This window comes from Bombina bombina, chromosome 10, assembly GCF_027579735.1.
Source record: "Bombina bombina isolate aBomBom1 chromosome 10, aBomBom1.pri, whole genome shotgun sequence".
Taxonomy (NCBI): Eukaryota; Metazoa; Chordata; class Amphibia; order Anura; family Bombinatoridae; genus Bombina; species Bombina bombina.
Genome location: NC_069508.1, coordinates 24,991,076 through 25,014,461, shown reverse-complemented (window position 1 = coordinate 25,014,461; position 23,386 = coordinate 24,991,076). Strand labels below are relative to the sequence as shown.

Here is a 23,386-nt window from a genome sequence, read left to right as displayed (position 1 = left end):
TATACACACACACACATATACACAGACTACACACACATATACACACACATATACACAGAGTACACACACATATACACACACACATATACACAGACTACACACACATATACACACACACATATACACAGACTACACCCACATATACACACACAAATATATACACAGACTACACACACATATATACACACACATATACACACACACATATACACAGACTACACACACATATACACAGACTACACACACATATACACACACACATATACACAGACTACACACACATATACACTGACTACACACACATATACACTGACTACACACACATATACACACACACACATATACACAGACTACACACACATATACACACACACACATATACACAGACTACACACACATATACACACACATATACACAGAGTACACACACATATACACACACACATATACACAGACTACACACACATATACACACACACATATACACAGACTACACCCACATATACACACACATATATATACATAGACTACACACACATATATACACACACATATACACACACACACATATACAGAGACTACACACATATATATACATACATTAATGTTAGTCATTTTATATTTTGTATTCTGTCCATCTCTTCGTAGGGAACATAGCTCACTGGCCAACAAGAAGAGGTTTGAATGAAAGTCAGATAGGCATCTTATTATATCTGATGTGAGAATCCAGCGGAGACACATAAATGTGTGTGAGAGCTTGTTATATGGCAATGACTCTAAGGTCAGCCAAGGACACCTCACTTAACCACCTGACTGCCAGAGGGCTATGCAAAGCACTTCAGTCTGCTGCGTATCCTTCTGATCGTGAAATAGTTAAATCCACCCTTCCCCCTTTCTATCCTCTGATAACACAAAATAACCTGATTTATTGTGTTAACTGCATCAGACGAGCAATTTGTTAGATTTTTTTTGTTCCAAACAAATGCTCTGCTCATGGAATTCTCTCTCATTTAAACAGCAGCACAATAGAAAAATTACATTCCACAAAGGATGCCCCTGTCTGTCAGGCACATTTACAGTTAACCCAATAGTGACCATGTATAACTGACCCATTGCATTGTGGGAGGTTAACATCACTTTTGACATTAAAGAGACAGCAACATCTTTTTTTTCCTTCAATACATGCATAAAATATTTCAACAATTACACATGGCCCAGCAAAAACACTGTGGAAAATCCTTAAACAATCACTTAAAGGGTCAGTCAAGTCAAAATTAAACCTTCATGATTCAGATAGGGCATGCAATTGTAAACAACTTTCCAATTGACTTTTATAATCAAATTTGCTTTGTTCCCTTGGTGGTATTTTTGAAAAGCTAAACCTAGTTAGGCTTAAACTGATTTCTAAATCGTTGAAAACCGCCTCCTAGCTCAGAGCATTTTGAAAGGTTTTCACAGTTAGACAGTACTAGTTCATGTGTGTCATATAGAGAACATTTTGCTCACTCCCGTGGAGATATTTTGGAGTCTGCACTGGTTGGCTTAAGTGCATGTCTGACAAAAGCACTGAGATAAGGGGGCAGTCTGCAGAAGCTTAGATACAAGGTAATCACAGAGGTAAAAAATATATTAATATAAAAGTGTTGTTTATGCAAAACTGGGTAATGGGTAATAGAGGGATTATCTATCTTTTGTAAACAATAAAAATTCTAATGTAGACTATCCCTTTAATGGGTACAAAACTCCAAAAAGCATTAGTGAATTCCTGCATGAAATGCAAATATTTTATAAGCTTTGGATTTACATAATTTGCAGGATTTCACAATGTCATTGCATTCCAAGCTTACACTCCTTGAAATCCTCTTAAAGGGACACCGAACCCACATTTTTTCTTTCGTAATTCAGATAGAGCATGACATTTAAAGCAACTTTCTATTTTACTCCTATTATCAAATTTTCTTTATTCTCTTGGTATCTTTATTTGAAATGCAAGAATGTAAGTTTAGATGCCGACCCATTTTTGGTGAACAACCTGGGTTGTCCTTGCTGATTGGTGGATAAATTCATCCACCAATAAAAGAGTGCTGTCCAGAGTTCTGAACGAAAAAAAAAGCTAGATGCCTTCTTTTTCAAATAAAGATAGCAGGAGAACGAAGAAAAAATGATAATAGGAGTAAATTAGAAAGTTGCATGCTCTATCTGAATCACAAAAGAAAAATGTTGGGTTCAGTGTCCCTTTAAGTATGTTTACCTATCTCCTTTGCAGAGTAGAGATGTTATAGAGCTCCTGTACTGATCTAAGCAACCAATGTGTAACACACCTCTCAACATTTATCAGAGGCTTTCTGGGTCACAGAGGTGAAAAGAACCTGTTAGTAGTAGACTAGTGGATTTTTGTGGGCAGAGCCATAGTAGGATTAGTGAAGCCAGTGAATTTGTCGTGGGTGGGTCATGTATGGGGTTGGTTGGGGGCGTGTTACAAGTGGTGCATAGAGCAGTGTTTTTTAACCAGTGTGCCGCGGCACACTAGTGTGCCATGAGAGATCCTCAGGTGTGCAGCGGCAGACTGACAACAGTGTGACATATTTTTTAAATTTTGCTTGTTTTGATGTGACAGGCTCATCAGGCAGACAGGCAGGCATCATTTACAGCCATGACATATTGACATTCATTCACAGACAATCATTATGATTGTTTGTGAATGAATGTCAATATGTCACATATATTTTGTAGGAGGCATGGCATGACAGTACAGTACAGTATGTGTGTGCGTATATATACAGTATATATATATATATATATATATATATATATGTATGCTGTATTAGGCTACAATGTGTGATTTTTTTGGGATGGTGGTGTGCCGCAGGATTTTTTAATGTAAAAAAGTGTGCCACAGCAAAAAAAGGTTGAAAGTCACTGGCATAGAGGACACTCTCCAGCCTCTATGGGGCGATGGAAAAAACACAATTAGCACTGGTAAATTAAAAAAAAAACAGTCAAAATAAATAATAACCACTTTTTAAGAGTAATGTCCCTTTAACAGACAAATAAAGGACAATATTCTTCATATATTATTATTTGTGGGAGGTTAAATAAGACAAATACTTTTGCTTTAAGATTCATAGCTAAATTTGTGACTATTCATATCAATAAAGTAATATAAACAAAGTATTTTTCACGAGTTTGCCGTATAAAACAGGAAAGAATCCCATATGATATTCTTTGGATGTCTCCAAATTTATTAAGATATTAATTTAACTGCTGCTCCTGATTGGCTGACTGATTGTGCCCTAGAGAGACATAACCTGAACCCTGGGAATTAAACACATAGGGCTAGCTTAAGAGTGGTGAGCTAACAGTTGCGCTCAAGCAATAACGATTTTATCGCGGGTGTTTGCGCGCGTCAGAAGTATAACGCATATTACAAGATGAAAGTAAACGCATTTGCTCAAGCGCAATTTAATTTAACGTGTGTTCGTTTAGCGTGACTTCAGACATCTGGTTAACTGTTACACTTGAATAAAAAGTTGAACAAAATACATCACAAATACATTACAAAGTACAGTTAAACTTATAATAACACTAATAAAATTATTTAAAAAATGACATTAAAAAGTTATAAGGGTTCAAAGACATGAGGTCTCAGGTGTTAGAAAAAAAGTCATGCAAAGGGCATTAACATAGAGATACCCTATTCCTTCACATCTAATACCTTCTCTGTCTCCCACCCTCACTCCAGCTCTTACTCACATATTCAACCTATCCCTTTCTACCTGTTCATTCCCTGCCTCCTTCAAACATGCAAAAGTCAACCCATCCTCAAAAAAACCCCTACCTTGACCGTAACTCTCCTGCAATCTACCCCCCCCCCCATATCACTGCTCCCGCTAGCTTCAAAAATCCTTGAAAAACTAGTTGTCGATCGTCTAACCCACTTCCTGTACTCCAAGTAATTGTTCGACCCCCTGCAATCTGAAACTGCCATCACCAAGGTTACTAACGATCTCCTTTCTGCTAAAAACAATGGCTACTACTCTATACTCATCTTACTTGACCTCTCTGCTGCCTTTGACACTGTAGACCATCCCCTTCTCCTATGGACTCTCAGCTATCTTGGTCTCTGTGACACTGCCCTCTCTTGGATTCACTCTTATCTCTTTAACAGATCCTTCTCCGTCTTATTTGCTGGTGACTCCTCCTCTCCATTGCCTCTGTCTATTGGAGTACCTCAAGGCTCTGTCCTGGGTCATCTGCTCTTCTCTATTTACACTTCTTCACTGGGTAAACTCATCAACAGCTATGGCTTCAACTATCACCTCTATGCTGATGATACCACGATCTACCTTTCCACCCCTGCACTCTCTCCTTCTGTCAATTCTCACATCAGTTACTGCTTATCTGGCATTTCCTCCTGGATGGCCTCTCACCATCTAAAAATAAACATGTCCAACACCGAACTTCTTCTAATCCCCCCTCTAACTCTACTCCAGTTTCTAATTTTTCCATCACTGTTGGCAGCACCACTATCTCCCCATCACCCCAGGCTAATCCACCTCTCCTGAAGCTCTGTTTCTGCTGCACCTCTCTGTGAGTCCCTTCACTGGCTCCCCATTCACAGCAGAGTTAAAATCAAAATTCTCACCCTGACCTGCAAAGCCCTCACCAATGCTGCCCCACCCTACCTGTCCTCACTCATCAACAAATATACTCCATCCCGCGTCCTCTACCATCACCTCCTCTCATGCTAGACTACAGATAGATAGAACATATTCTGCTATGTGAAGAACATTGGAATGTGAAATATTTATATTTCATGTCAGGTTAGCGCAGTTGAGAAAATGCGATCAGGTTTGCGCCCTTTCCGGTAGCCGATGGGTTAACATAAGATATGTATTGTAAAATATCATGGCACAAAGACACACAAATTACAGACTCTTAGGCATCTGTCTGTTTAGTGGAAACAAACTTCTCAAAATAAGACAAACAAATGTTTTGCTACCTTGGCAATGTATCAGTAAATATGTTAAAGGTACAGTGAAATCACATTTAAACTTTCATGATTCAGATAGAACAGCAATTTTAAGCAACTGTCTAATTTTCTTATATTATTATTCATTTTTCTTCGTTCTCTTGGTATCTTTATTTGAAAATGCAAGAATGTAAACGGACCATTTTTGGTTCAGCACCAGGGTAGCACTTGCTGATTGGTGTCTAAATGTAGCCACCAATCAGACAGCTCTATACAGCTTACATTCTTGCTTTTTCAAATAAAGATACTAAGAGAACAAAGAAAAATTAATAATATGAGTAAATTAGAAAGTTGCTTAAAATTGCATACTTTATCTGAATCATGAAAGTTTAATTTTGACTAGACTATCCCTTTAACTAATTTTCATGAGAACATACTCAGGTAGGATAAATATGGCTATAGCACAATATTTAAAATAAAACACTGTCTATTTACATCATTTAAAACCAACTGTTACAGGATATTTGAGGCATTTAGGTACAAATGAATTTGCAATTATGTCACTGACGCATTGCAGGCCCTCCTGATGCTTTCTCAAACATCCCTAGTCAAAAAGGATGATCTTCCTGGAGTTATTCTGAAGTAATCTATGACTCCAGACTAGTCATCAGAAGCCATCCTGAAGTATGCCCACAGGCCGAAATATTTAAATGAGATGACTCTAAAATCATTCACTGGCTGTTCATGCTTGTGATGTAATCAGTAAGGTAATCTGCTAATCATTGTGATGTAATCAGTAAGGTAATCTGCTAATCATTGTGAATTAATCAGTAAGGTAATCTGCTAATCATTGTGAAGTCATCAGTAAGGTAATCTGCTAATCATTCTGTTGTAATCAGTAAGGTAATCTGCTAATCATTGTGATGTAATCAGTAAAGTAATCTGCTAATCATTGTGATGTAATCAGTAAGGTCATCTGCTAATCATTGTGATGTAATCAGTAAAATAATCTGCTAATCATTGTGATGTAATCAGTAAAATAATCTGCTAATCATTGTGATGTAATCAGTGAGGTAATCTGCTAATCATTGTAATGTAATCAGTAAAGTAATCTGCTAATCATTCCCATGTAATCAGTAAGGTAATCTTTTTATCATTGTGAAGTCATCAATAAGGTAATCTGCTAATCATTGTGAAGTCATCAGTAAGGTAATCTGCTAATCATTGTGAAATCATCATTAAAGTAATCTGCTAATGATTGTGATGTAATCAGTAAGGTAATCTGCTAATCATTATGAGGTCATCAGTGAGGTAATCTGATAATCACTCTGTAGTAATCAGTAAGGTAATCTGCTAATCATTGTGAAGTAATCAGTAAGGTAATCTGCTAATCATTGTGGAGTTATCAGTATGGTAATCTGCTAATCATTGTGTAGTAATCAGTAAGGTAATCTGCTAATTATTCTGAAGTAATTAGTAAAGTAATCTGCAAATCATTGTGTAGTAATCAGTAACGTAATCTGCTAATCATTGTAAAGTAATTAGTAAGGTAATCTGCTAATCATTGTGAAATAATTAGTAAGGTAATCTGCTAATCATTGTGAAGTAATTAGTAAAATAATCTGCTAATCATTGTGAAGTAATTAGTAAGGTAATCTGCTAATCATTGTGATGTAATAAGTAAGGTAATCTGTTAATCATTCTGAAGTAATCAGTAAGGTAATATGCTAATCCTTGTGCAGCAATTAGTAAAGTAATCTGCTAATCATTGTGAAGTAATTAGTAAGGTAATCTGCTAATCATTGTGAAGTAATCAGTAAAGTAATCTGCTAATCATTGTGAAGTAATTAGTAAGGTAATATGCTAATCATTGGGAAGTAATTAGTAAGGTAATTTTCTTATAATTGTGTAGTAATCAGTAAGGTTATCTGCTAATCATTGTGTAGTAATCAGTTAGGTAACCTGCTAATCATTGTGATGTAATCAGTAAGGTAATCTGCTAATCATTGTGATGTAATCAGTAAGGTAGTCTGCTAATCATTCTGAAGTAATCAGTTAGGTAATCTGTTAATCCATGTGTAGTGATTAGTAAAGTAATCTTTTTATCATTGTGTAGAAATTAGTAACCGACTAATTATTGTGTAGTAATTAGTAAGGTAATCTTTTTATCATTGTGTAGTAATCAGTAAGGTAATCTGCTAATCATTGTGATGTAATCAGTAAAGTAATCTGCTAAGCATTGTGTAGTAATTAGTAAGGTAATCTTCTTATCATTGTGTAGTAATTAGTAAAGTAATCTGCTAATTATTGTGTAGTAATTAGTAAGGTAATCTTTTTATCACTGTGTAGTAATCAGTAAGGTAATCTGCTAATCATTGTGATGTAATCAGTAAAGTAATCTTCTAATCATTCTGAAGTAATTAGTAAGGTAATCTGCTAATCATTCTGAAGTAATCACCCAAAATATTTGCTCTGAATCATGAAAGAAAAAAAATGTGTTTCATATCCCTTTAAAGTCATGCGATGCAATACAATGTAAATCTATTTTACTCTTAGTATTTTATAGTGTCAGTCTAAAAGTAAACTGTTCACAATAATGCCATAAAGGAATCAAAGCTAGTATATGAATAATTGATTTCAAGTGACATCATAAATGCCTTTCTTTTACTATGTGTTTAACTCCATTGAAATGTTAAATGTAAACACATAATCAAGGTTGCACTCCTTGCAAGCTACACCTGTATGTGTAATTTGTCATACTGAGGGATAACAGGCTGTAGCCTACCAGTAATGAAGGGGTTACTCATTATCTCCAGTTTCTTGGATGCCCAGAATCAGCTGGTGGCTCCGGCGCTGGCCGAATGCTGAAAATGCTTTGAATTCTTGTTGCTGCCAAATATCATCCTATTAGTTTTTTTTAACATCTGAGTAAAGATTATTCCTCACACTGCTAGAGCTGGGAAGACAGATAAATAAAAAGATTAATGCTGAGAGACAGGGACAAAACTTACAGGGAATGCGATAGCAGGAGAGAATATCAAACTATATGTAAATGTGCAATGGCCTAATCATGAATGCAGAAACAAATGGTGTTATTGGTATATGTCTGCTGAAGATCTGAGTGCGCCTCTGTAATTTATATCAGCTTGAAGAGAGATTCCTCTCTCATACCTGTGTAGGTGAGCAATGCTAGACTTCACAGTTGGTGTAGAAAAAGAGGTAGATGCAAGCTTGTGCCTATCTGTGAGTGTGTATATATACTGATACAAGTGTGTGTGAGTACATAGTGAGTGTGTATATATACTGATACAAGTGTGTGTGAGTACATAGTGAGTGTGTATATATACTGATACAAGTGTGAGTGAGTACATAGTGAGTGTGTATATATACTGATACAAGTGTGTGTGAGTACATAGTGAGTGTGTATATATACTGATACAAGTGTGTGTGAGTACATAGTGAGTGTGTATATATACTGATACAGGTGTGTGTGTGAGTACATAGTGAGTGTGTATATATACTGATACAGGTCTGTGTGTGAGTACATAGTGAGTGTGTATATATACTGATACAGGTGTATGTGTGAGTATATAGTGAGTGTGTATATATACTGATACAGGTGTGAGTACATAGTTAGTGTGTATATATACTGATACAGGTGTATGTGTGAGTATATAGTGAGTGTGTATATATACTGATACAGGTGTGAGTACATAGTGAGTGTATATATATACGGATACAAGTGTGTGTGAGTACATAGTGAGTGTGTATATATACTGATACAGGTGTATGTGTGAGTACATAGTGAGTGTGTATACATACTGGTACAAGTGTGTGTGAGTACATAGTGAGTGTGTGTATATATATATATATATATATATACTGTATATACTGCTACAGGTGTGTGTGAGTACATAGTGAGTGTGTATATATACTGATACAGGTGTGAGTACATAGTGAGTGTGTGTATATATATATATATATATATATACTGTATATACTGCTACAGGTGTGTGTGAGTACATAGTGAATGTGTATATATACTGATACAGGTGTGTGTGAGTACATAGTGAGTGTGTATACATACTGATACAGGTGTTAGTACATAGTGAGTGTATATATATATATATATATATATATATATATACTGTATATACTGCTACAGGTGTGTGTGAGTACATAGTGAGTGTGTATATATACTGATACAGGTGTGAGTACATAATGAGTGTGTATATATACTGATACAGGTGTGAGTACATACATAGTGAGTGTTTATTTATACTGATACAGGTGTGTGTGTTTGTGAGTACATAGTGTGTGTGTATATATATATACTGATACAGGTGTGTATGTTGAAGAGTACATAGTGAGTGTGTGTGTGTGTGTATATATATATATATATATATATATATACACACTGATACAGATATATGTTTGTATACATCTATTAAGCTCCATGTAAAATTAGTAAGCAGCTCTGGAGGGGTGTACCAGCAGCTAATATCATAGTAATAGATTAAAACAATGTAACAGCAACTTTGTTAAACATTCTACTAGAACCTAATAGCCGTATTGCCTTGTTTTGTGTGCCTTTAATGTATAAGTCTAATGTTCCTGCACCTTTAGTAAAGCATATGGTGCCTTTCAGTGAAATCTCATCTGTTTGGATATTTCATTTAGATAAATTACTGTATCCACCACCAAGCTCTGTGATGTCCCTAACTGAGGCAGGCTTGAGCATGTGGCTGCATTTGCAAATATGTGAAGGACAGTGAACATAATAAAATCTAATTACAGGTATGCAGTGGCCCCTAAGGGCCATACTTTATAGAAACAGACTAGAATATGTACTTGAACCCACTGGTTGAGACACAGCATTGTCTCTTTGCCTAGTGAATTGTTTTAACCCATTGACTCCCAGAAAGACTTGCAAGTGGCAGTGACCCCCAGCTGCTGAACAAGAATGTGCTAGTTAACAAGAAGAGTATTATTAAGAGGATTCAGAATGTCATTATAGAACAACACCACTTTCAGCTGATTATGAACCATATTTTAGAATCCAGTGATACCCCAGCAAGAACTGTTTCCCTAATTAACGTATGTTATATCCTTGCTAGCTGGTTACCATGCAAGCGCTGTTACTGTGCCAACAGCAGTCTATGCCTAGTGATGAAGATGCTCAGAGCTTCTCGTAATATGAAGGAATAGAATGGAATTTTAGACAATTTAAAAGATCCATATGGTGTATGTATCAGTCACCAAGAACAAATACATACAGAAATGACACCGGACCACTCTCTGGATTTTCTATGGAGCTCACATCTAATTAAAGCAATGTCACAGGTGCAGTTAGAAGACATTATTGACGGGACATAAAAGTGCAAATGGAAATGCGTTATTGTAATAGAACATTTTATTTTTGCACTACTTTTTGTATATGACAATGGCTTTAATCACAATCTATTGGCTGAGGCCTTTTTAGATGGTTTTCTTTACGAGAAGGCCACTTTTCGACTCAACACGATCACAATAGCTAATTTTTAGGCCGCACCCATAAACATGTTTTCGGATCCTTGCTTAAAGCACTTCATTTCATATTTGGCTGAAAAGTTCTTAGTGTTCACAATCCATTTTTAAACTGAAAAACAAAATACAAGGGCAACTCTTTGTTTAGACTCAGGGGAAATACAACATGCAAGAGATGGATGTTACTATCAAATAGATCACACTTCAAAAACCAGTAAATCTTGTATCTAAAACAACAAAACAGAACATGCCCCCTTCTAGGGCAATATTTGTGTCCTGGACTCAAAGGCACATTCCATATAATGAACAAAGATACTCACAAATATAAAACACCTGTTGAACTGGGTGCTTAACATGCAGGCTGATGACTTTGAAGGCCACCGGGTATATAAATGTATTTAATGAAGAACCAGGTACATAAATTAATTTAATGAAGCCCACCAGGTATAGACATTTATATAGTGAAGCCCACCAAGTATATACATTTATTTAATAAAGGCCACCAGGTATATAAATGTATTTAATGACGACCACCAGGTATATACATTTATTTAGTGAAGGCCACCAGGTATATACATTTATTTAATGAAAGCCACCAGGTATATACATTTATTTAGTGAAGGCCACCAGGTATATACATTTATTTAATGAAGAACCAGGTATATACATTTATTTAATGAAGGCCACCAGGTATATACATTTATTTAGTGAAGTTCACCAGGTATATAAAATAATTTAATGAAGAACCAGGTATATATATATTTATTTAATAAAGCCCACCAGGTATATACATTTGTTTAATGAAGAACCAGGTATATACATTTATTTAATTAAAAACCAGATATATACATTTATTTAATGAAGAACAAGGTATTTACATTTATTTAATGAAGGCCACCAGGTATATACATTTATTAAGTGAAGCCCACCAGGTATATACATTTATTTAATGAAGAACCAGGTATATACATTTTTTTTTAAATCTTTATTTTCCATATAGTTAATAAACAATAGGTAAGAGACGCATGTAGTTAGAAATAGAGGACATTCCCCTCTATCAACATTAGAACAAAGAAAACATAATTATTACCATAAGTCTTCAATCCTCTTTTGTTACACCTTATACATAACTTTCATATACTAAACGTTTATAGAATTCTGTTCCAATATACATTTAGACCCTACCCCAGGGTTACTGTTACATTGTACTCTTCAATCATTTCTAATTATATTTTAAATTGCTTTTATACTAAAAAAATAAATAAAAATAATAATTAAAAAAGGTAAAAAATTCCGTAATTTAACTAAAATTTCCCCTCTCTCTCCCTCACCCCTGCTCCCCATCCTCAGGGGTGAAGAGCCATTCTCCCCTTAACCTACAGTTTCCAATATATATTGTATTTTCAAATGTTTTAATTAGTAATTTTTGTTCTTCTAGTTCTAGGGTTTAATCCATTTTTCCCATTTTTGAAAAACCTTTCGATATTAGCTTCTAGTTTAAACCAAATATCATATTGTTTTATAAGGAATTGCTTGTGTATGGTCTGTTTAAAGACTTTAAATGAGGGTGCATTCCTACTCTTCCATCCCTTCAGAATAAGGTTCCTTCCAATTAAGATTGCCATGGTCAGGAATTTTCTCTCTTGTTGATAATTTGTATCATAATTAAAAAAGATAATCTGCTCCCGATGTAAATTAATTTGGATATTAAGAATCTTGTTAAGACAAAAGTTTATCATTCTCCAAAATTTTTGTACCTTAGGACATGACCAAAGGCAGTGTAACAAATTTGCTCTTTTTTGTCTGCATTTCCCGCAAAACATTCCTTCCCCTATGGTTCCCCATTTGGAATTTTTTTCAGGCGTAATATACGCCATCCATATAATCTTAATATGTTGTTCTCGCATAAGTGTTGAGAGTGATACCTCCTCTACTCTTTCCATGCTTTTCAATACTATTTGTTCATTAAGATCATCAAAGTTCTAATGCAATGTTAAAAATTAGGGGAGAAAGGGGGCATCCTTGTCTTGTGCCCCGTAGTAGCGAAAAGTATGAAGTTGTATTATTATTTATAACCAATGCAGCTTTAGACTTCCTGTATAGCAACTCAATCATATTAAAAAAATTACCAAAATATCCAAACTTGTTAAGGGATGTAAGAAGGTGATCCCATGTGAGTGAATCGAACGCCTTACATGCAACTAACGATATTATGGATGTCTTTTGATTATCTCTCTTTTTATACTTCTTATTATACCAAAAATCTAAGATGGTTAGGAAAACTTTTCTTAAATTAGTATTGGATGATTGCCCTTTCATAAATCCTGTTTGGTCATTATGAATGATTGTACCTAAAGAAACCTAAAATCTCTTTGCCATGATACTTGTTATGATCTTGTAGTTGATGTTTAAAAGTGAAATTGGTCTATAAGAATCGATTAAACTAGGGTCTTTCCCAGGTTTAGGAATAACAATAATTGTGGATTAATTAAAGTCATCTAGAGGTATAAGGTCACCAGATCAGAATCTGTTTAAAAGTAGGGTAAGGGTAGGAGTAATTTCTTCTATAAGTATTTTATAGAATTCTGACGGAAGGCTGTTTATCCCTGCGGCTTTATTATTGGCTAGATGTCTAATTGTTTGTTGTACTTCTTTTTCTGAGATAGGCTCGTTAATTTTATCTAGTTGTATCTTATCTATCCTCGGAATTTCAATAGAATCACAAAATTCTTTCTTCTTAGTCTCATCAACTAATTGTGCTGAATAAACTTCTGAGAAGTGTTCAAAACATATTTTCTGTATATGTTTCCGGTTAGTCCATATAGCCCCCTTTTCTTCTATTTTAGTTATAAATCTAGTTTTTTTCTGATTTTTCACTATTTGAGCTAAGAATTTACCCGCTTTATTTCCAAATTTATAATACTGCGAACATGTCTTCATGTTCTCTTTAATTTCGTTTTGCACAAATAGTTTATCTCTATTTTCTTTAGCTTGAACTTACTTCTTCCAACTTTCTGTACTTTTTTTGTTTATATATTTGGCATACATATTTATTAGGCATTTAGTCAATTGTTGTTTGTGATAATTTATCTTTTTCCTCATTTTTCTTAAAAAAGCTGCAATTTCTCCTCGTAATACCGCCTTAGCAGCATTCAAATATATGTTAGTTTTATTAAGATAATTGTTATTAAATTTATCATATTCTGTCCACTTTTCTTTTAAGAAATCTTTAAATTTGATATTGTTTAATAAAAATGTAGGAAAAAAGAATTGATTAGACTTTTTGCCTTTATTCGTAAGGTTCAGAGAAATAGAAATGGGGCATGGTCTGAGATAGTAATAAGATCAATACTCGCTTCTTAAATACTATCAACTAGTTTATCCGAAACCAGAAATAAGTCTATCCTTGATAACGATTTGCTAGATTTAGATAAGCAGGTATATTCCCTGTCATCTGAATGTATAATTATATAGATATCCTGAACTCTTAAATCTCGCTGTAGTTTAACGATGATGCCTTCCCTTTTCCTTCTAACCTGTAAGTTTCTATCAGAGGCTGTTTTACCCTTGAGTAAATCTTGATTTCCTTTACACTTGTCTAATATCCTATTAGGAGTGAGATTAAAATCTCCGCCCAGATTTAGATAGGTATCTGAATATATAATTAATTGATCTCGTAAGTTCTGCCAGAAACCCGTATCTTCCTCTTAAGCACTCATGATTTTAACCTTATCTTGAAAGTTTAGTAGTTTCATAATGACTGGCCTATTGATTCTTGTGCCGTCATTCGCCTTCCTTTCTGGGCCTATTCTGTGTATTTGTTCAATTATTATTACCTGTTCCTCAGTTTTGATATTAAGTATATTCATTAACTCTGTTTCAGCAAATCTTTTAAGATCTTTTTCAGTTATTTCTTCAGTTAGACCTATTATTCGTAAATTATTCCTCCGTGCCCTGTTTTCTAAATCATCTAATTTTGGTTTCATAATTTCTATTTGTTCTGACATAGCCTGTGTGGTCTGGTCTCTTTGTGTCTCCCTGTCTTCTACATCTGAAATTCTTTGTTCAGCGAGAAAAAGTCTTACAGCAAATTATTTAACCTCGTTTGCTAATAAAGTTATATTATTTTGAATTAAATCAAATTTGGGTGTGAACAGTGCATCCAATTGTTTCATTAAATCTTCATTATTTGTGTTCTGTATGTGCTGTGTGTTGACCTCTTCATTAACTCCAATCAGGGTCTCTAGTGAGGATCTATTAAAACATTTTCCCTGATTTTTACTTCTAGAAGTCATATTTGGTGAATTCAATTTACTTTTAGTTATATATCTATCCATACAAAAAAGTGAAAATGAAAGAAAAAAGTGAGTGGCGTAACAAGTAAGTAGCAGTACCCAATGCCATGATTTATTTGGTGTATATCCCTAATATTAGCCAAAAAAAAATTTCTTTTTTTTTTTTTAGTTGCAAACAATTATAAGCATTTTATACTTAATTTACCCATTTAATCTTTTAAGCAAAATATCCATACACAATTTTTGTCTTCAAATTAATTAATTATGTTCCACCAGTATGCAGGCTTAGAACTATAGCTTCTAGGTCTCCTGGCTTTTTTTTTTTCCTCCTTACCCTTCCCTCTTTCCTTTTTCTTTTTTTTCCCCTTTTCTTTTGTTTGACAAGGAAACAGCAAAATTATTCTAATCAGAGGTCAGTACCTTAGTATAGAATCATTTGTATGTATCCGTATTCAAATTTAAACATATCTGTATCAGAAAGCATATAAGAAATAGTTCACACACAGATCTACATCAATAAATACCCTTAGTTTTAACTGTTTGAGACCTGTTTCCAGATCCTATACATCCCTGCATAAACTTTTTCCCTTTAAATTCAAATGCTGCCCAAAGGTGTATATGTCCCAGATACAAATATTTAAATGACTATACCTCTTAGGCCGCTCAATTAATAACTTCAAACCTTTATAGCCTGCTCAAATATTTATATATGCCCAGTTTTCTTTTTTTTAAAGGAATAAAATAAATTTAACTTGGGGCTATCATTTCTTATGTATTAACATATATTCTGGTCTTATTTTAAGCTTCAGTGGCCAGTCGCCCTGTATCTGGGCAATTTAGAAAAATAAATAAATAAATAAATGAGAAAAAATAATTGTCCTATGTTTATGTATTCACAAGAGTATTTATCATTACCAGATTCTTATCCCACCTCAGCATTAAGGCATATACTAAAATTTCAAAAGTGTGTGTTTTAACTCCTAAAACTTATAAAGTGAGTGCCATGTGGGAGTTATTTCCTCACAAGACCCTATTTAGGCATATTTCACCTGTAAAATGAATAGTTAGCTATCCATGCAAATACTTTCTGTAATTACAAAATTTAGAGGCTTATTACTACATAGCTACTCATATACATAAATGTTATCCATAATAAATGGACCATTTATACCACTTTGATTATATATGTGTCCGCTCTTATGTACCACTCCCTAAGGGACAATAATAAACTTGTATATAGTCTCCATACTTATGCTTGGCTCCCACTTCGCAGGGTGACAATTCAATGTAATTAACTTATGGCTAGATTACGAGTTGTGAATTAGGCTGAAAAAGCAGCATTAACAGGTCCTAATGCTGCTTTTTCCCTACCGCTGCTATTGTGAGTCTTGCAGGTTTAGGGGCACCGCACACTTCTTTGGCCTTACCGCAAAAATGACTTACGTAAACTTCGTAAAGTCTTTTTTCTATGGGACTTCCATAGCGCCTATATTATGAGTCTGTCCTGGAAGGCCAAAAAGTGAGTGGTACATCCTCTACCTCCAAGATCCCTAACGCATTTAAAAGTCAGTAGTTAAGAGTTTTATGGTACAATGCCGTAACATAAAACTCACAACTAAAGTGCTAAAAAGTACACTAACACCCATAAACTACCTATTAACCCCTAAACCGAGGCCCTCCTGCATTGCAAGCACTAAAATACATTTTTAACCCCTAATCTGCCGCTCTGGACATTGCCGCAACTATAATATGCAATCAGCCAATAGGATTGATTTCGCATTCTATTAGCTGTTCCAATCAGTCAATCGAATGCAAGCTCAATCCTATTGACTGATTGGATCAGCCAATAGGATTGAACTTCAATCCTATTGGCTGATTGCATCAGCCAATAGGATTTTTGCTACCTTAATTCTGATTGGCTGATAGAATTCTATCAGCCAATCGGAATCTAAGGGACGCCATATTGGATGACGTCACTTAAAGGAACCGTCATTCAGTAAGAAGACTTCATTTGAAGAGGATGCTCCGCGTCAGATGTCTTGAAGATGGACCCGCTCCGCGTCGGATGGATGAAGATAGAAGATGCCGTCTGGATGAAGACTTCTGCCCGTCTGGAGAACCACTTCACCTGGCTTGGATGAAGACTTTTCCCGGCTTCGTTGATGACTTCGGCCCGGTTGGATGAAGACTTCTGCCTCTTCCTTGAGGATGGATGTCCGGTCTTCAGAACAGTAAGTCGATCTTCAGGGGGTTAGTGTTAGGTTTTTTTAAGGATGTATTGGGTGGGTTTTATTTTTTAGATTAGGGTTTGGGCTGCAAAAGAGCTAACTGCCCTTTTAAGGGCAATGCCCATCCAAATGCCCTTTTCAGGGCAATGGGGAGCTTAGTTTTTTTTAGTTAGTATTTTATTTGGGGGGTTGGTTGTGTGGGTGGTGGGTTTTACTGTTGGGGGATTGTTTGTATTTTTCTTTACAGGTAAAAGAGCTGATTACTTTGGGGCAATGCCACGCAAAAGGCCCTTTTAAGGGCTATTTATAGTTTAGTTTAGGCTAGGTTTTTTTTTATATTGGGGGGGCTTTTTTTATTTTGATAGGGATATTAGATTAGGTGTAATTAGTTTAAATATCTTGTAATTTGTTTATTATTTTCTGTAATTTAGTGGGGGTTTTTTTGTACTTTAGCTAATTTAATTTAATTTATTTAATTGTTGTTAATTTAGTTAATTTATTTAATTATTGTGTAGTGTTAGGTGTTATTGTAATTTAGGTTAGGTTTTATTTTACAGGTACTTTTGTATTTATTTTAGCTAGGTAGTTATTAAATAGTTAATAACTATTTAATAACTATTCTACCTAGTTAAAATAAATACAAACTTGCCTGTAAAATAAAAATAAACCCTAAGATAGCTACAATGTAACTATTAGTTATATTGTAGCTAGCTTAGGGTTTATTTTATAGGTAAGTATTATTTTTTAAATAGGAATTATTTAGGTAATGATAGTAATTTTTATTTAGATTTATTGTAATTATATTTAAGTTAGGGGGTGTTAGGGTTAGGGTTAGACTTAGGTTTAGGGGTTAATACATTTAGTATAGTGGCGGCGACGTTGGGGGCGGCAGATTAGGGGTTAATAAATGTAGGTAGGTGGCGGCGATGTTAGGGACGGCAGATTAGGGGTTAATAATATTTAACTAATGTTTGCGAGGCGGGGTGCGGCAGTTTAGGGGTTAATATGTTTATTATAGTGGCGGCGACATTGGGGGCGGCAGATTAGGGGTTAATAAATATAATGTAGGTGTCGGCGATGTTGGGGGCAGCAGATCAGGGGTTCATAAGTATAATGTAGGTGGCGGCAGTGTCCAGAGCGGCAGATTAGGGGTTAATAAATATAATGCAGGTGTCAGCGATGTTGGGGGCGGCAGATTAGGGGTTAATAAATGTAAGATTAGGGGTGTAGACTCGGGATTCATTTTAGGGTGTTAGGTGTAAACATAACTTTTATTTCCCCATAGGAATAAATGGGGCTGCGTTACTGAGTTTTACGCTGCTTTTTTGCAGGTGTTAGACTTTTTCTCAGCCGTCTCTCCACGTTGGTTCCTATGGGGGAATCGTGCACGAGCATGTACGACCAGCTCACCGCTGACTTAAGCAGCGCTGTTATTGGAGTGCGGTAAGGAGCACAATTTTGCTCAACGCTCACTTTTTATCTTTTAACGCTGGGTTTGTAAAAACCCGTAATACCAGCGCTGCATGTAAGTGAGCGGTGAGAGAAAACTGCTTGTTAGCACCGCATAGGCTCTAACGCAAAACTCATAATCTAGCCGTTTGAAAGGTGTGCTCATGTAGTTGACCCAGAACCAAATTATATCAATGCCTTAGAAAATAATGTTCCACATAAAGTATCTGCCTTAACGTATCCCATTAAAGATTACTTTCTGGGGCAAGGACGTCAGATACAGTTCAGGCTATATCACTTGATATGCGTAGCCATTTTGTCCCTTCATGGTTTTAAATCTTCAAAAAGTCTCTGTTTTAACCCTTCTTAATTGGGAAGTGTGGGAGTTTTATCAGGGTATAGTTAAAGTTATGCCGGTCACCAGTCTAAGAGGTAGCTCTAAGGGGGATTTTTCACTCTCTAGGTCCTACTTCCGCAGGAACTCACTTATCCATTTTAGTCCCTCTTGGTAAGGAGTTATACACCTAAAGTTATCTCCCTTATAAGTATTCAATTGTTAGACTGTGCATAGGAAGAACTATTTACAGAAAGGCTGTACTTATCTTGCTCTTTTCCGTTGCTGTTCCAGCATGTGGATAAATTTATCTCCCCAGCTGCTCATCTGGAATCCCCTTTCAAATTGTGGGCTTGACGGTGAGTCCTTTTCAGGCTTTATATCTGCCTGTGTGTTGGTACCTTACTCCCCTTGTTATGAGGCAGTGCAAACCGGCGCCTGCGGAGTGCTCCTACTAACACTGCTCGCCACTCCTGTGTGGGTCCTGGTGGGTAGTGCACTCTTGCGGAGTGGGTGATGTCCCCTGGATGTTGTTGGGGGGTATTCCCTTTCCCCATAGTAGCTTTCCCGAATGGCGTCAGTGATGTCTCCCTCTCTCACGGCTTGGATGTATCCTCAACCTGGCCGATTAGGCCCCGCCTATAGGAACTTTACACCGTGGCTTAGACACAGGCCTCCATTTGCTGGGAGTGTATTAACACGCTCCTTTCCTCTTGGCCACACTCACCGGCAGGTATGTACATTTTTTTAATGAAGAACCAGGTATATACATTTTTTTAATGAAGAACCAGGTATATACATTTATATAGTTTTTATATCCAGAATTCACTTTGTTAACACCACTTTTTGAGATTGGATACTGTGATGTGGGCCAAGCAAGCTGGTGGGCTTTAAAGGTATCAGCCTGCATGTTAAGCACCCAGTTCAGCAGGTGCTTTATATTTGTGAGTACTCTTTGTTAATTATATGGAATGAGCCTTTGATTGCAGTACACATAGGAAGGAGCGTGTTCTGTCTTGTTGTTTAAGATACAAGATTTACCGGTCTTTGAAGTGGGATCTATTTGTGTTTAACAGCTATCTCTTGCATGTTGCATGTCCCCTAGTTTAAGTCAGAATCACACAGAAGCTTTCAACCCCCTATTACCAAGGGTTGGACTCTACTGTATTTGGACCACATTCTAAATTTCACATAAACTTTACCAGGGGAGTTTGTTGTTTACCATTGTGTGTATTCTCTGAAAAGAAATAGGTAGGGATAGTGCACTCCCTCTCATAATTGGTTTTGACTTCTCAAATTTGAAGCCTCAAGGCACTTGATAAGTCCTAGAGAGGGCAGGTTGGACGTCTTTGCAATAGTTTGATTATAACTCCAAAGCTGAAACCAAAAGTCTGTATTGATAGCTGTATATTGTAATCCTAAGTAATATGAGCTGAGGAAGAGGTAGAGTTTTCAGCAATGGTGTATTTAGTTTTTATGCTGCCCTAGGCACTGGGAGAACTGCAGGAGTAGACAATATGTCCCGTAGGCTTAGCTACAGCTTTATTCAAAGCAATGAGTGAATATTACAAGATGTAAAATTACCCAGAACTTTATACCCCCAACAAACACGGACAGACTGACATCAACCAGGGCCCCAGGCAAAATTTAGGGAAGGGCCCCCACTGTCTCACACTGACCCAAAATGTATTCAAATGTATGGAAATGAACATGGTAGCCTCCCTGCCCTTCCCCCACCAGACCCCCAGACTCTATTACCAGGATCCCCAATGTCAAGGGCCAAAGATAGGGCGCCCAACCTCCAGGGCCGGACCCCACACTCCATAAACCTCACAGCAACAGACCCCCAACAGGGCCCCCCAAGCAACAAACCCCACATAATGGGCCAGGGCCCCCACTAAATCCACACTTAACTGCTTAGTTAATGATAGGGCAGCAGTCAGCCCCAGGTTAAGCAGCACACCAGGAGCCATGGAGATGCCATTTGTGGATCTCCCTACATTCTGGGCCCTCTGTCCAGGTCCTATACGTATGCCCTGCTGATCAGTCCGCCCCAGCCAACAAATTAACTTTGATATATTTCTCACAATCGGAGGCCAGGGACACATGAAGGGGTCATGCACCTCCAATAGACAACCAGTGATTATTAGTTTGTACTAGAATTAATTAACCCCTTAAAGACACGAACATACCCTCTACATTATGTGTCCTTAAAGGGACACTAAACCCAATTTTTTTTTATTCATGATTCAGATAGAGCATGCAATTTTAAGCAGCTTTCTAATTTATTCCTATTATCAATTTTTCTTCGTTCTCTTTATATCTATATTTGAAAACGAAGGCATCTAAGCTAAGGAGCCAGCATTTTTTGGTTCAGACCCCGGACAGCACTTGTTTATTGGTGCTGTCCAATCAGCAAGGACAATCCAGGTTGTGAACCACAAATGGGCCGGCTTCTAAACTTACATTCTTGCTTTTCAAATAAAGATAGCAAGAGAATAAAGAAAAATTAATAATAGGAGTAAATTAGAAAGTTGCTTAAAATTGCATGCTCTATCTGAATCACAAAAGAAAACATTTGCGTTCAGTGTCACTTTAAGAGGTTTTTAGTCCTGTAATACTTAGGATTTTGCTGTTGGTGAGAGCTGCACTATTTAACCCCTTATAGTAGAAATTACAACTGGCATTAAAGGGACATGAAACCCAAAACTTTTCATTCATGATTTAAATAGATAATACAACTTTAAACAACTTTCCAATGTACTTATTTTATCTATTTTGCTAACCTAGATAGGCTCAGGAGCTGGGAGATAACTCCTGATTGGTGGCTGCACAAATATGCCTCTTATCATTGGCTACTGATGTGTTTAGCTAGTGCCCAGTAGTACATTGCTGCTCCTTTAATAAAGGATACCAAGAAAATGGAGCAAAATTGAAAACATAAATACAATATTATTATTATTATCTGTTATTTGTAGAGCGCCAACAGATTCCGCAGCGCTAGGAAAGTTGTTTAAAATTGTAAGCTCTATCTGAAAAAGGTAAGGATAATTATGGGTCTCATGTCCCTTTAAGAGACTAAAAAACATTTGGAGAACATAGAACTGCCTCTGAAAAATGTGTTGCCCCTAAATCATGGTGCTCTCGGCATGGACCTAGTTGGCTTAAGCCATAATACACCCCTAATTTGTAGGAAAAAGCAGGGAAAACGTACATTTTGTATTTTTATTGAAACATTTTGTGACTATTTAATCAGAGTTTAACGGGCCTTTAAAGGGACAAACAGTGAACACCTTGTAGTTATAAAAAAAAATTGCAATAAATTAACATTTCAGCAGACTCTGAAAATTATTAGAACCAGTTAACACCATGTTTGCTGCAATAGTTTATCAGTGGTCAAACTCCATCCACCACTTATTTGGAAGAGCCAATCCATACTTGAGTTTGGAGATGAGAAGGCTTGCCACTGTCATTATGTTAACAAAGTAGTTATTGTTTGGCTTCAGCCGAAATGATAAGATAATAAACTATACATTAGGGGAGATAGGCTTCTGAAGCTGCTATGTGCTTTTTTCAGTTTTCAGGACTGGAAAAGCCACAACATTCAGACTTAAAGGGACAGTCTACACCAGAATTTTTATTGTTTTAAAAGATAGATAATCCCTTTATTACCCATTTCCCAGTTTTGCATAACCAACACAGTTATAATAATATACTTTTAACCTCTGTGATTATCTTGTATCTAAGCCTCTACAAACTGACCCTTTTTCAGTTCTTTTGACAGACTTGCAGTCTAGCCAATCAGTGCCTGCTCCCAGATAACTTCTCGTGCACGAGCACAGTGTTATCTATATGAAATACGTGAACTAACACCCTCTAGTGGTGAAAAACTGTTAAAATGCAATCTGAAAGAGGTGGGCTTCAAGGTCTAAGATATTAGCATATGAACCTCCTAGGTTAAGCTTTCAACTAAGAATACCAAGAGAACAAAGCAAAATTGGTGATAAAAGTAAATTGGAAAATTGTTTAAAATTACATGCTCTATCTGAATCATGAAAGTTTATTTTGGCCTAGACTGTCCCTTTAATTTACAGAAGAAGAGATAAAATAAAATAATACAAGTATATTCCAAGAGTTGTTTTACTATGTATTTTATATGACAGTCTCAAAGTGTTTAATGTTCCTTTAGTAACTTTTCAGAACTCTGTAAGTTATTCTGCTTCACAGCAATAACAGATCTGGCATTAGCAAAAAAAGCTTTAATAAATCTGATTTGGTGAGATTATGATCAAATCATCCTCTGCTGTATCAAATATCTAAATTTAGCCAAACCAAATGATCATTGTACCAGACAGGAAATGCTGCTTTATTGGAGTGATTAAACCATAATTGTCTTTCTGTGCAGTGTTAAAATAAGGGTATATAAAGGATATTTCCCCTCCCTCTTTCAAGTTTGCAGAGTTAATTACAGCGTGTATATATTAACATGACAGGCAGCTGCTCAGGGGTGGGGCAGGAGCTGGGCGCTAGGTAACAGCAGCAGTGCAGTAATTACCATTTGCACTTCCTTAAATAATCCTTT

At 36.1% G+C, this 23,386-nt stretch overlaps 1 protein-coding gene across 2 annotated transcripts in view; it reads right to left on the bottom strand.

Annotated features, from left to right (window-relative positions):
- FAM78B (family with sequence similarity 78 member B) overlaps nucleotides 1-23,386 on the bottom strand; it is a 146,900-nt gene that overhangs the window by 50,568 nt on the left and 72,946 nt on the right. Inside the window, exon 2 of one of the 2 annotated variants that reach the window (XM_053693873.1) lies at nucleotides 7,758-7,928. The exons of the other annotated variant lie outside the window; for it this stretch is intronic. The gene's annotated coding sequence lies outside the window, so the exon portion shown is untranslated. The remainder of the gene's footprint in view (nucleotides 1-7,757; nucleotides 7,929-23,386) is intronic. 2 annotated transcript variants of the gene reach the window in all.